Consider the following 13,478-nt stretch of genomic DNA (forward strand, 5'->3'; position numbering starts at 1 on the left):
AGTAACGAGCGCATGCGCTGAATACATGCAACGTCACCCCACAGAGATTCCAAAGTGCGGTGATTGGTCGTTTCCCGGTGATAAAGGGCGGGACAAATGGCTACTGACTGACATTACGGAGGATGTAAGGGCTGAAACAACACTGAATAACAAGAGCTAGTGGGGAGAAAATCAACTCGATAGTACATGTTGTATGACGCGTATTTGCGATCATATTCTAACCAACTGATTGTGGAATAACTCAATGCTATATATTCGATGATAAATTTTGGGTCGCGACAGAATTTTAACCGTACATTTAGACTAATTCCCAGGTGAAGTGCATCTGGGTCCTTTGCTCTGGGGCTTCAAGATGGCTACGCTGTTTTTGTTCAGCTAGTTTGGAGCGCCACTGTACAAATGCGTTTGGCCACGCCTCTTACAAACAGTTTTTGCATACTGTCAAATCCACATGGGGAGTGTCAACACAGAGGAAAAGTTGGGTTCTGTGTGAAATACATTTATGGAATTGATAAAATGATCAAACTTGAGAATTTGCTGTTTTTGATAGGAAATTCATATTGTTAGGCGTGTGTATGCCTATATATCATTTTTGCGGTGCATATCTCGTGGCCTAAATGTAAAGAATATATATATATACAATTAAAACAAAAAAAGAAGACTATGACAATATGTTGAAGGCTATTTATCTGTGCCATCATTGCCTAGAAACCTTAGCCCATGCCCTAAAAGGGTTGGTTTCCCTGACACAGCTGCCTAGTAGTATTTTTCAAAAGCACACTTATTAACTGAGAATCTCCAATGAAAGTGTTGTTTTTTTTGGCCAGGACTATGATTAATCGGGAAATTGTCACTGAATGTTTGTGGTTATAGACGAAGATGAGCACCAGCTACAGATTTTTTTGTGGTTAATTTATCCCACAAATAGGGTTGCGTGTCTCCCCTCAAAGATGGAGAGGAGAAAATAGCGCGCACAAAAAACATATCGAACAGATTGGTTTTTAGATGCATGAACAACTGAAAAATGTATTTAACATTCCACAGTGCATAGGACACTTCATGCCCCATCAATGATAGGCCTATGTGCCATGGGTAGCCTAAATCCATATTGAGTTTTCAGAAAACGTTTAGGCTATTCCCTAAATCCAATTTAAACATTTCTCTCTAGGCCTATTAAAGGGACGTGTTGCAGTGTTACGACAATCATTTAGTTTATCTCCTAAGCTATCATTTTAATGGACATGTGTCCCCCAATTGGGTTTGTAACATAAAGCACCAGCTCTAACAAATTGTGCGCCTGCTGATACATTTGAGTTTGGTGTTTGCTTCAGGGAATGCTCAAACAAGACGGCTTGTGTTGAGAAGTAGAAATAAAAGCTACTTAACAGAAACAATGAGCACTGGAATACCTTGTAGTGGAAGTAAAATAAGTCTAATATCCAAGGCCTGGATTCGTTATGAGGGCATTTTGTACTCACTCGACAAGGATAACTCGACAGTGACTTTGGCAAAGGGTGAGTTTCCCTCAATTTAGGTGTTGTTTGGCAATTGGTTTTGCCCCCCGAATTTAAATGGTGCAGCACGTTTGTGAATTATTAACTCTACTTCCAAAAGCCACAATATTGTCATCTTATTTTCACAGTTAAATCATTTGGGACAGAAGGCCAGACTACAAACAGACTAGTGCCACCCAAAGATTTTATGAATACATAATTTTCAGAGGGAGTGCCATCAAGGAAATAAATGTGTGTGAGCCAGCTAAAGCCACCTAAACCTCATCGACATCATCGACTGACAGATTGCTATAACATATGATGTGGTTAACTGATGCGTTAAATACCTATCCAGGTGTTGTAAGATCTGGACAGAGGAACGCACCCATAAGCATTTGTTTGCTTTGCTTTTTGTAGAGGTCCATTGGCAGCACCTCTGCCACATACCTATCCAGGCCAGGCCCCCTATAGTCCCTACAGGAGTATGGTGCCTTCCTATAACCAGCTGGCTGCCAGCTCTCTACTCAGCCAGCAGTATACTGCTGCCTTGGGTATGGGTGAGTGAAACTTTCTTGGAGAGAGACCCTATCAAACACACAACCACCTTCATGATATATTGTATTTCAAGATTTTGTCAAAATAGCCCTTGAACTGTTATGAGGCCCTTGTACATAACTGCTATGTCTTTAAACTTTGTCACCATGTAGCAGCTTATCTAATGATGTCTGTGGGAAACTGTCCCCAGATCTCTTGAAATGTCTTTCCCAATTATTCCCTGGCCTTCGTAAGGAGCAGGACTTCACAGCCTTCCAGTGAGAAGAGGCCTGGTGGTAGAGCAGGCTGTCCAGACAGTACCAGCGGATAATTCTGTCCACAGAAGTGGCCAGTCTGCCTCCCAGCAGCAAAGAATGGAGTCTGGTCAGCCTCCCGAATACTCTGGCAGAGATGATCCTCAGTCTCAGAGGACGACTGCCTCCAGTGGTAAGCTCAGACAACAGGAATGAGGGCTTCTGGTACAGCCTGGTACATAGTTTGAGTAACACCTGCTGTGTTTTCATTCCTTCTTTGTGAACTCTCATCACATTAGGGAGCAGGATAACTACATTGAGCTCTAAAATGATTGAGTGACAATTTTTTTGTTATTGTTGTTTTGGCTCTGTAATCCAGCACTTTGGATTTTAAATGATAGAATGACTAGGAAGTTAACCTTTTAGATGTAGGACCTGCGTTGTTCTGGTACCTGTTCCGACTGACATTTTCGCTTTATAAATCGATATGTGGATACCCCAGATCAAACTGGCTTGTGTTGAGCAATAGTCATGGTTCCAACGGACACAGTATACAGTCGTGGCCAAAACTTTTGAGAATGACACAAATATTAATTTCCACAAAATTTGCTGCTTTAGTGTCTTTAGATATTTTTGTCAGATGTTAATATGGAATGCTGAAGTATAATTACAAGCATTTCTTAAGTGTCAAAGGCTTTTATTGACAATTACATGAAGTTGATGCAAAGAGTCAATATTTGTAGTGTTGCCCCTTCTTTTCAAGACCTCTGCAATCCGCCCTGGCATGCTGTCAATTATCTTCTGGGCCATATCCTGACTGATGGCAGCCCATTCTTGCTTAATCAATGCTTGGAGTTTGTCCGAATTTGTGGGTTTTTGTTTGTCCACCCGCCTCTTGAGGATTGACCACAAGTTCTCAATGGGATTAAGGTCTGGGGAGTTTCCTGGCCATGGACCCAAAATATCGATGTTTTGTTCCCCGAGCCACTTAGTTATTTTGCCTTATGGTAAGGTGCTCCATCATGCTAGAAAAGGCATTGTTCGTCACCAAACTGTTCCTGGATGGTTGGGAGAAGTTGCTCTCGGAGGATGTGTTGGTACCATTCTTTATTCATGGCTGTGTTCTTAGGCAAAATTGTGAGTGAGCCCACTCCCTTGGCTGAGAAGCAACCCCACACATGAATGGTCTCAGGATGCTTTACTGTTGGCATGACACAGGACTGATGGTAGTGCTCACTTTGTCTTCTATGGACAAGCTTTTTTTCCGGAAGCCCCAAACAATTGGAAAGGGGATTCATCAGAGAAAATGATTTTACCCCAGTCCTCAGCAGTCCAATCCCTGTACCTTTTGCAGAATATCAATCTGTCCCTGAAGTTTTTCCTGGAGAGAAGTGGCTTCTTTGCTGCCCTTCTTGACACCAGGCCAACCTCCAAAACTCTTTGACTCACTGTGCGTGCAGATGCACTCACACCTGCCTGCTGCCATTCCTGAGCAAGCTCTGTACTGATGGTGCCCTGATCCCAAAGCTGAATCAACTTTAGGGGACCTGGCGCTTGATGGACTTTCTTGGGCTCCCTGAAGCCTTCTTCACAGCAATTGAACCCCTCTCCTTGAAAGATCTTGATGATCCGATAAATGGATGATTTAGGTGCAGTCTTACTGGCAGCAATATCCTTGCCTGTGAAGCCCTTTCTGTGCAAAGCAATGATGACGGCACGTGTTTCCTTGCAGGTAACCATGGTTGACAGAGGAAGAGCAATGATTCCAAGCACCACCCTCCTTTTGAACCTTCCAGTCTGTTATTTGAACTCAATCAGCATGCCAGAGTGTTCTCCAGCCTTGTCCTCGTCAACACTCACACCTGTGTTAACGAGAGAATCACTGACATGATGTCAGCTGGTCCTTTGTGGCAGGGCTGAAATGCAGTGGAAATGTTTTTTGGGGGTTCAGTTCATTTGCATGGCGAAGAGGGACTTTCCAATTAATTGCAATTCATCTGATCACTCTTCATAACATTCTGGAGTATATGCCATCATACAAACTGAGGCAGCAGACTTTGTGAAAAGTAATATTTGTGTCATTCTCAAAACTTTTGACCACGACTGTATATATATATATATATATATATATATATATTGAGCCTGTGTGGCATAGCTTGTGAAATCTGAAACCACTTCGAGCTGGGATATCCCTCCTACCATTTTAATTTTCTCATCTGACTGTCCAGCAACTCCTGGCTGAACCCTACATCTCGCTTACTGCTTATGTTAGTCCATCGTATTCGATGATGACTTCCACTTCTGAGTTAATCGTGAATTCTTTGGTGACTGTAGAGTCCAATCAAAGATCCACAAACTTTATTGCAGGTTGGGCATATGCAGTCTGTGTTGGCAGGGGCAGGAATGGTTGTATGTCTCCCGGTTCAATTCCAGGCTGTATCACAACCGACCGGGATTGTCAGTCTCATAGGATGGCGCACAATTGGCCAGCGTCATCCGGATTTGGCCTGTGCAGACCATCCATTGTAAATAAGATTTTGTTCTTGACTGACTTGTCTAAATAAATATATGTTATTAGTTTGATTTTTTTAAATAGACCCTCACAGCCACTAAAAGGACAGACTGAAGGTCTTCCGGAGTGTGGGCCACAAGAGCACAGTCATTAGTGTGCTGCATCTCAAGTACCCGCTCCATCAAAACCTTGGTGGTTACTTGGAGCTTCCTGATGTTGATTAGGTTTCCATCCAGCCTGAAGTCCACCACAAAACTGCTGCTCTCCTCAAGCTCCTTCTGGAGAAGCTGGGTGACATAGGAGGAAGATGTTAAAGTGTACCGGCGCCAGCACACACCCCTGCCTCACGCCGATGCTTACTCCAAAGGGCACTGACTCCTGCCCTCCTATGGCCACCCAAGCCATCATCCCATCATGGAACTGGCAAAAGATGTTGGAAAATTTGTCTGGACAGCCAACTTTGAATAGAATGCTCCATAATAGTTCCCTGCTCAGTGTCAAAGGCCTTGGAGAGGTCGACAAAGGCTATGAAAAGGTCCTGATGGTTATAGATGGTGACAATGTTTGCATCCCACCGCTATTGGGGGACGATCTCCTGGTCCCAAACCTCAGTGATGTCCTGGTGGAGCATTCTGGTGCAGAAGTAACCTCCCTTCTTAAGTAGCTCTACCGGGAAGCTGTCAGCGCAAGGAGTCTTGTTGTTGAGGGAACGGATAACTGATAACACCTCCTGGAAGGTTGGTGAATGGTTGAGGTCTTGGATGGGTTGACAGACAGGCAGTTCTTCCAAGATGGAGTGGTCTGTAGGAGAATGCTGATTGAGTAGTGCTTCAAATTGGTCAGCCCACCTCATCAGTATCTGGTTTTGGTCCTTCAAGAAAGTCAGACCATCAGCTGTTTTCATGGGGGTAATGGAGCGACTTCTAGGGCCATAGATGGCTTTAGTTGAGTTTTAGAAATTGTGCAAGTCATTATGTCAGCATAAATTTAGATTTCATGTGCCTTATTCGTCCACCATTTGTTCTGCAGAGCATGCAAGGTTATTTGCACTTCCTTGCGTGATGCATGCCATTGCTTGCGACGGGTAGTAGATGTGGGTCTAGTAGAGTAGCCCTGTGCACTTTGTGCATATTGTCCAGTAATGTTGTGATAGTGTCAGCGTTCTCATCGAACCAGTCCTGATGTTTCCTACCTCTGTAGCCAATGCCGAGGTAGCGGCGCACCTACCACGCGCCGCCAGCACGCTGCTTTTCTCTCAGGGTGTGCTCCCCTAGCCTTTGTCGTACCAAACTAACCCACAAGGCAGCGGGACAGTGGTTGATGGCTGCCAAGATGTGTCCACACAGAGGTGGGCCTGTACAGACGCATCTCTTAGGCCCACTGCTGCTCCGAGATCCCCTGCAGATTAGCCTGGAGTTTTAAGACAACAAGTTAACATGTGCTGCCGCGAAGAGGCCCGACAGGAATCTTGGTCATGGAGAGGCTTTGTACCGGCAAGGGGAGACTTGTGCATGAAGCTGCTCCCCAATTCACCACAAGGGCAAGCCGGTGGCAGCGAGCTGTAAGCGAGAGTATGCAAGCACATGGTAAGTGTGCTAACCTCTACCTAGGCACTATACGGGTCACATGCACCCTGCGGTTGCCTGCCACAGACAAAGCACATGACTGCAATCGTTACATTGTAGCTGAACAGGAGAGTGGTTTTATCGATTTTATATCCAATAATCTAAAATAATTCTGATTTTCAATAAATGCTTTCTGTTTGTTATAGACAGACAAGATTAATATATTTTTTTATTTCACCTTTATTTATCCAGGTAAACTAGTTGGGAACAAGTTCTCATAAACAACTGCGACCTGGCCGAGATAAAGCAAAGCAGTGTGACACAAACAACAACACAGTTACACATGGAATAAACAAGTGTACAGTCAATACCACAATATTTAAAAAGTCTATATACAGTGTGTTCAAATGGTGTGAGGAGGTAAGGCAAAAAATAGGCCATAGTAGAGACGTAATTACAATTTAGCAGATTAAAACTGGAGTGATAGATGAGCAGATGATGATGTGAGAGTAGTGATACTGGTGTGCAAAATAGCAGAAAAGTAAATAAAAACAATATGGGGAGGTACTGTAGGTAGATTGGTGGGCTATGTACAGCAGAAAAGACTATGTACAGCTGCAGCGATCGGTTAGCTGCTCAGATAGCTGATGTTTAAAGTTATTGAGGGAAATGTAAGTCTTCAGCTTCAGCAATTTTTGCAATTCGTTCCAGTCACTGGCAGCAGAGAATTGGAAGGAAAGGCGGCCAAAGGCGGCTTTGGGGATGACCAGTGAGATATACCTGCTGGAGCGCGTGCTACAGGTGGGTGTTGTTATCGTGACCAGTGAGCTGAGATAAGGTGGAGCTTTACCTAGCATAGACTTATAGATGACCTGGAGCCAGTGGGTCTGGCGACGAATATGTAGCGAGGGCCAGCCGTCGAGAGCATACAGGTCGCAGTGGTGGGTGGTATAAGGGGCTTTGGTGACAAAACAAATGGCACTGTAATAGACTGCATCCAGTTTGCTGAGTAGAGTATTGGAAGCTATTTAGTAGATGACATCGCCAAAGTCGAGTATCAGTAGGATAGTCAATTTTACTAGGGTATGTTTGGAGCGTGAGTGAAGGAGGCTTTGTTGCGAAATAGAAAGCCGATTCTAGATTTGATTTTGGATTGGAGCTGTTTGATATAAGTCTGGAAGGAGAGTTTACAGTCTAGCCAGACACCTAGGTATTTGTAGTTGTCCACATATTCTAGGTCAGAACCGTCCAAAGTAGTGATGCCAGTTTTGCGGGCGGGTGCGGCAAGCGATCGGTTGAAAAGCATGCATTTGCTTTTACGAGCGTTTTAAGAGCAGTTGGAGGCCACAGAAGGAGAGTTGTATGGCATTGAAGCTCATTTTGAGGTTCGTTAACGCAGTGTCCAAAGAAGGGCCAGATGTACACAGAATGGTGTCATCTGCGTAAAGGTGGATTGGGGAATCACCCGCAGCAAGAACGACATCATTGATATATACAGAGAAAGAATTGAACCCTGTGGTACGCCCATAGAGACTTCCAGAGGTTCTGACAACAGGCCCTCCGATTTGACACGCTAAACTCTTTCTGCGAAGTAGTTGGTGAACCAGGCAAGGGAGTCATTTGAGAAACCAAGGCTATTGTGTCTGCCGATAAGAATATGGTGATTGACAGAGTCGAAAGCCTTGGCTAGGTCGATGAAGACGGCTGCACAGTACTGTCTTTTATTGATGGCGGTTATGATATCGTTTAGTACCTTGAGCGTGGCTGAGGTGCACCCGTGACCAGCTCGGAAATCGGATTGCACAGCAGAGAAGGTACGGTGGGATTCGAAATGGTCAGTGATCTGTTTATTAACTTGGCTTTCGAAGACTTTAGAAGGGCAGGATGGATATAGGTCTATAACAGTTTGGGTCTACAGTGTCACCCCCTTTGAAGAGGGGGATGACCGCAGCAGCTTTCCAATCTTTAGGGATCTTGGACGATATGAAAAAGAGGTTGAACAGACTGGTAATAGGGGTTGCAAGAGCTTCTTGTTGAAAACTCAACAGCCACAAGCTTTTGAAACTCCCTATGCTCACTTACTGCCTATACTTCCAGCGCCGACAGAGATGGCCGCCTGGCTTCGCGTTCCTAGGAAACTATGCAGTATTTTGTTTTTTAATGTCTTATTTTTTACATTGTTACCCCAGGAAATATTAGGTTTTATTACATACAGTCGGGAGGAACTATTGGATATAAGAGCAACATCAACTCCAACATTACAACCAGCAATGCGACTTTCCCGAAGCGGATACTCTGTTTGGTCCACCACCCAGGACAATGGATCAGATCCCAGCCGGCGACCCAAAACAACGGCGGCGCAGAAGGGGCAGACGTAGCGGTCTTCTGGTCAGGCTCCGTAGACGGACACATCGCCAGATAACAACCCTGATTACTCCCTTAAGTTACCTTCGTAGGGCTGAGATCCCGCTAACGGGATCGATATGACAACAGCCAGTGAAAGTGTAGGGCGCCAAATTCAAAACAACAGAAATCCCATAATTAAAATCTCTCAAACATAGAAGTATTTCACACCATTTTAAAGATGCACTTCTTGTTAATCCCACCACAGTGTTCGATTTCAAATAGGCTTTACGGCGAAAGCACCACAAACAATTATGTTAGGTCAGAGCCAAGTGAGAGAAAAACACTTTCCAGCCAAAGAGAGGAGTCACAAAAATCAGAAATAGCGAGATAATTAATCACTAACCTTTGATCTTCATCAGATGACACTCATAGGACTTCATGTTACACAATTGTTCGATAAAGTTAATATTTATATCAATAAATCTCAGTATACATTGGCGCGTTATGTTCAGTAGTTCCAAAAACATCCAGTGATTTTGCAGAGAGCCTTCAATTTACAGAAATTCTCATAATAAATGTTGATGAAAATACAAGTGTTATGCATGGAACTTTAGATACATTCTCCTTAATTGCAACCACTGTGTCAGATTTCAAAAAAGCTTTATGGAAAAAGCAAACCATGCAATAATAGCCGATCCCAACAACGGAAACATGGCTCCCTCGGGATACATCATCAGAGTCGGTACTGCCACCCGGATTCTTCATGCATCGCGCTGACAGAAACAAGCATCTCTCTGGTAAGAAGAAGGGCGGGGGTGTATGCCTTATGATTAATGAGACGTGGTGTGATCATAACAGCGTACAGGAACTCAAGTCCTTTTGTTCACCTGACCTAGAAATCCTTACAATAAAATGCGACTGCATTATCTACCAAGAGAATTCTCTTCGATCATAATCACAGTCATGTATATCACACCCCAATCAGACACATCGACGGCCCTGAAAGAACTTAATTTGACTCTATGTAAACTGGAAACCACATATCCTGAGGCTGCAATTATTGTATAGACAGAAACTAAAACAGGAAGCGCCCGTGCTCAGGTCTGTTCAACGTTGGTCCAAACAATCGGATTCCACGCTTCAAGATTGCTTTGATCATGTGGACTGGGATATGTTCCGCATAGCGTTGGACAGTAACTGATGAATACGCTGATTCTGTGAGCGAGTTTATTAGCAAGTGCATCGGTGATATTGTACCCACAATGTTTATTAAAACATTCTCCAACCAGAAACCGTGGATTGATGGAAGAATTTGCGCAAAACTGAAAGAGCGAACCACTGCTTTTAATCAGGGCAAGGTGACCGGAAACCTGACCGAATACAAACAGTGTAGCTATTCCCTCCGCAAGGCAATCAAACAAGCTAAGCATCAGTATAGAGACAAAGTAGAGTCGCAATTCAACGGCTCAGACACGAGAGGTTTGTGGCAGGGTCTACAGTCAATCACAGACTACAAAAGGAAAACCAGCCCCATCGCGGACCACGATTTTTTGCTCCCAGACAAACTCAACAACTTCTTTGCTCGCTTTGAGGACAACACAGTGCCACTGACACGGCCCATAACCAACCTGTGAGGTTTCCTTCACTGCAGCCAATGTGAGTAAAACATTTAAAAGTGTTACCCCTCGCAAGGCTGCCGGCCCAGACGGAAACCCCAGCCGCGTCCTCAGAGCATGCGCAGACCAGATGGCTGGTGTGTTTACGGATATATTCAATCAATCCTTATCCCAGTCTGCTGTTCCCACATGCATCAAGAGGGTGACCATTGTTCCTGTTCCCAAGAAAGCGACGGTAACTGAGCTAAATGACTATCGCACCGTAGCACTCACTTCCGTCATCATGAAGTGCTGTGAGACTAGTCAAGGACCATATCACCTCCACCCTACCTGACACCCTAGACCCACTCCAATTTGCTTACCGCCCAAATAGGTCCACAGACGATGCAATCTCAACCACACTGCACACTGCCCTAACTCATCTGGACAAGAGGAATACCTATGTGAGAATGCTGTTCATCGACTACAGCTCGGCATTTAATACCATAGTGCCCTCCAAGCTCGTCATCAAGCTCGAGACCCTGGGTCTCGACCCCGCCCTGTGCAACTGGGTACTGGACATCCTGACGGGCCGTCCCCAGGTGGTGAGGGTAGGTAACAGCATCTCCACCCCGCTGATCCTTAACACTGGGGCCCCACAAGGGTGCGTTCTGAGCCCTCTCCCATACTCCCTGTTCACCCATGACTGCGTGGCCATGCACGCCTCCAACTCTATCATCAAGTTTGCAGATGACACTACAGTGGTAGGCTTGATTACCAACAATGACGAGACGGCCTACAGGGAGGAGGTGAGGGACCTCGGAGTGTGGTCTCAGGAAAATAACCTCACAGTCAATGTAAAAAAAACTAAGGAGATCGTGGACTTCAGGAAACAGCAGAGGGCGCACCCCCATATCCACATCAACAGGACACTAGTGGAGAAGGTAGAAAGTTGTAAGTTCCTCGGCATACACATCACGGACAAACTGAAATGGTCCACCAACACAGACTGCGTGGTGAAGAAGGCGCAGCAGCGCCTCTTCAACCTCAGGAGGCTGAAGAAATTCTGCTTGTCACCAAAAACACTCACAAACTTTTATAGATGCACAATCGAGAGCATCCTGCCGCGCTGTATCACCGCCTAGTACTGCAACTGCTCCGTCCACAACCGTAAGGCTCTCCAGAGGGTAATGGGGTCTGCACAACGCATCACCGGGGGCAAACTACCTGCTCTCCAGGACACCTACACCACCCGATGTCACACAAAAAGATCATCAAGGACAACAACCACCCGAGCCACTGCCTGTTCACCCCACTATCATCCAGAAGGCGAGGTCAGTACAGGTGCATCAAAGCTGGGACCGAGAGACTGAAAAACAGCTTCTATCTCAAGGCCATCAGACTGTTAAACAGCCATCACTAACATTGAGTGGCTGCTGCCAACATACTGACTCCTCTCTAGTCACTTTAATAATGAAAAATGTATGTAATAAATGTATCACTAGGTACTTTAAACAACGCCATTTTATATCATGTTTACATAACTTACATTACTCATCTCATGTATATACTGTACTCTATACCATCTACTGCATCTTGCCTATGCCGTCCATTCATCGTTTAATTAATATATTTGTATGTACTTATTCATTCCTTTACACTTGTGTGTATAAAGTAGTTGCTGTGAAATTGTTAGGTTAGATTACTTGTTAGATATTAGTGCATGGTCGGAACTAGAAGCACAAGCATTTCGCTACACTCACATTAACATCTGCTAACCATGTGTATGTGACAAATACATTTTTATTTGATATGCCTAGATTAACTTTGGTCTTCAATCTAGGCAGTAAATTGTCTTGCCTGTAGAGATCAGCAAGCCGTAGCAAGTCTATATTTTAACCACACCTAAAATGTGGTTTGGAGATTGTGGTCTTTCTCTTCTTAATCCCTGTATAAAAATGTGACCCTTGGTTGTTCTCATTCAGACCCAGAGAAGAAGGTGGACTCTGGGGTTAGTAAGGGCCAGAACAGAACAACTTCTCCTCCTGGGGAGAAGTTCTACTACGACAAAACAAAGTGCTTCTTTGACAATCTCATCTGAGATTTAATTTTACTCCACCTGGGCAGAGTAAAGGACGCTGAATGTGGAGACGTTTGGGGTTCCGGGTCGATTTCTGAGGGGCAGTGGATTCCGAGGGGTCTATCGTGGCAGGAGTGCTGGGAGTGCCAACCCCATGCCCAAAGTGGACAGTGCAAGGGTGTGAAAACGGATGGGCAGTTTTTCCACCTCACTTACTGTCCTTAACGTTAGGTTTTTGTCTCATTTTAGTTTCCTAGATGCTTTCCAACTACAATCACTTGGCATCTCTTTTTGTTTTAATCTTTTACTGTTATTTATGTAAGAGTTGACACTGAAGTGTCCTAAGATTCCTTCCCTCTCTCTTGAAACACTTGTTATCGGCCCTGTAGTACTTAAATCTAAATGACCAAATGTAATATTTTATGGTTTCTTTTCTCCTTTGTGCCTTGTCAAAGTTTCATTTTTTTTATTTTTTTTTGTCTGGCTTGTAACTATTTGCACAGTAATCGCAATTGTGTACTTCATTTATTCTGACCACTAAGAAACTTTCATTCATGGTAATGTCGTTTCTCTACATATTAGAAGAAGCATCCATTTCTTGATTTTGCCAAATGGGTGGAGGGGGAGCCATTATTCTTTGTTTACTTCTTAGAGATTGGACCAAAGCAATGTACCTACATTTTATTTTCTACATTTGGGCATGTCTAGTGAATGCCCAAATGTATACACATTGTCCACTTGCTAACTTGGTTATGGTTGTACAAAGCAAATCATTTTATTTCTCTTGAAAGTGAAAATTCACATTGACACTGTGGGAAACTTGTATTGTTACTAATACATTAATAAACTACATGACAAATTGATTGTGTTTGGATTTTCCACATTCTGCCAACAGTGAACTTCAAACAATTTGCAGAAGTGATTTGATCTCAACATTGAAATGAATATGTTTACATGCTGCTCCAACTACACTGTAGTGTTGATCATTTGTATATGCTGGTGTGCAGAAAGAGGCTAGCTAGTTGAACCTGGGGCCCTGGTTGTCTAACTCACTCAGGTCAAGGTGTAGTCAGGGCTAGGGATGGAGTCCAGGTCTGGT

At 44.2% G+C, this 13,478-nt stretch overlaps 1 pseudogene; it reads left to right on the plus strand.

Moving 5' to 3' along the window:
- The first annotated feature begins 748 nt into the window (after positions 1-748).
- Positions 749-12,400, plus strand: LOC118388148 (protein LSM14 homolog B-like; annotated as a pseudogene).
- Positions 12,401-13,478: the final 1,078 nt, after the last annotated feature.

The sequence above is a fragment of the Oncorhynchus keta genome, chromosome 10 (genome assembly GCF_023373465.1).
Source record: "Oncorhynchus keta strain PuntledgeMale-10-30-2019 chromosome 10, Oket_V2, whole genome shotgun sequence".
NCBI classification, from domain to species: domain Eukaryota; kingdom Metazoa; phylum Chordata; class Actinopteri; order Salmoniformes; family Salmonidae; genus Oncorhynchus; species Oncorhynchus keta.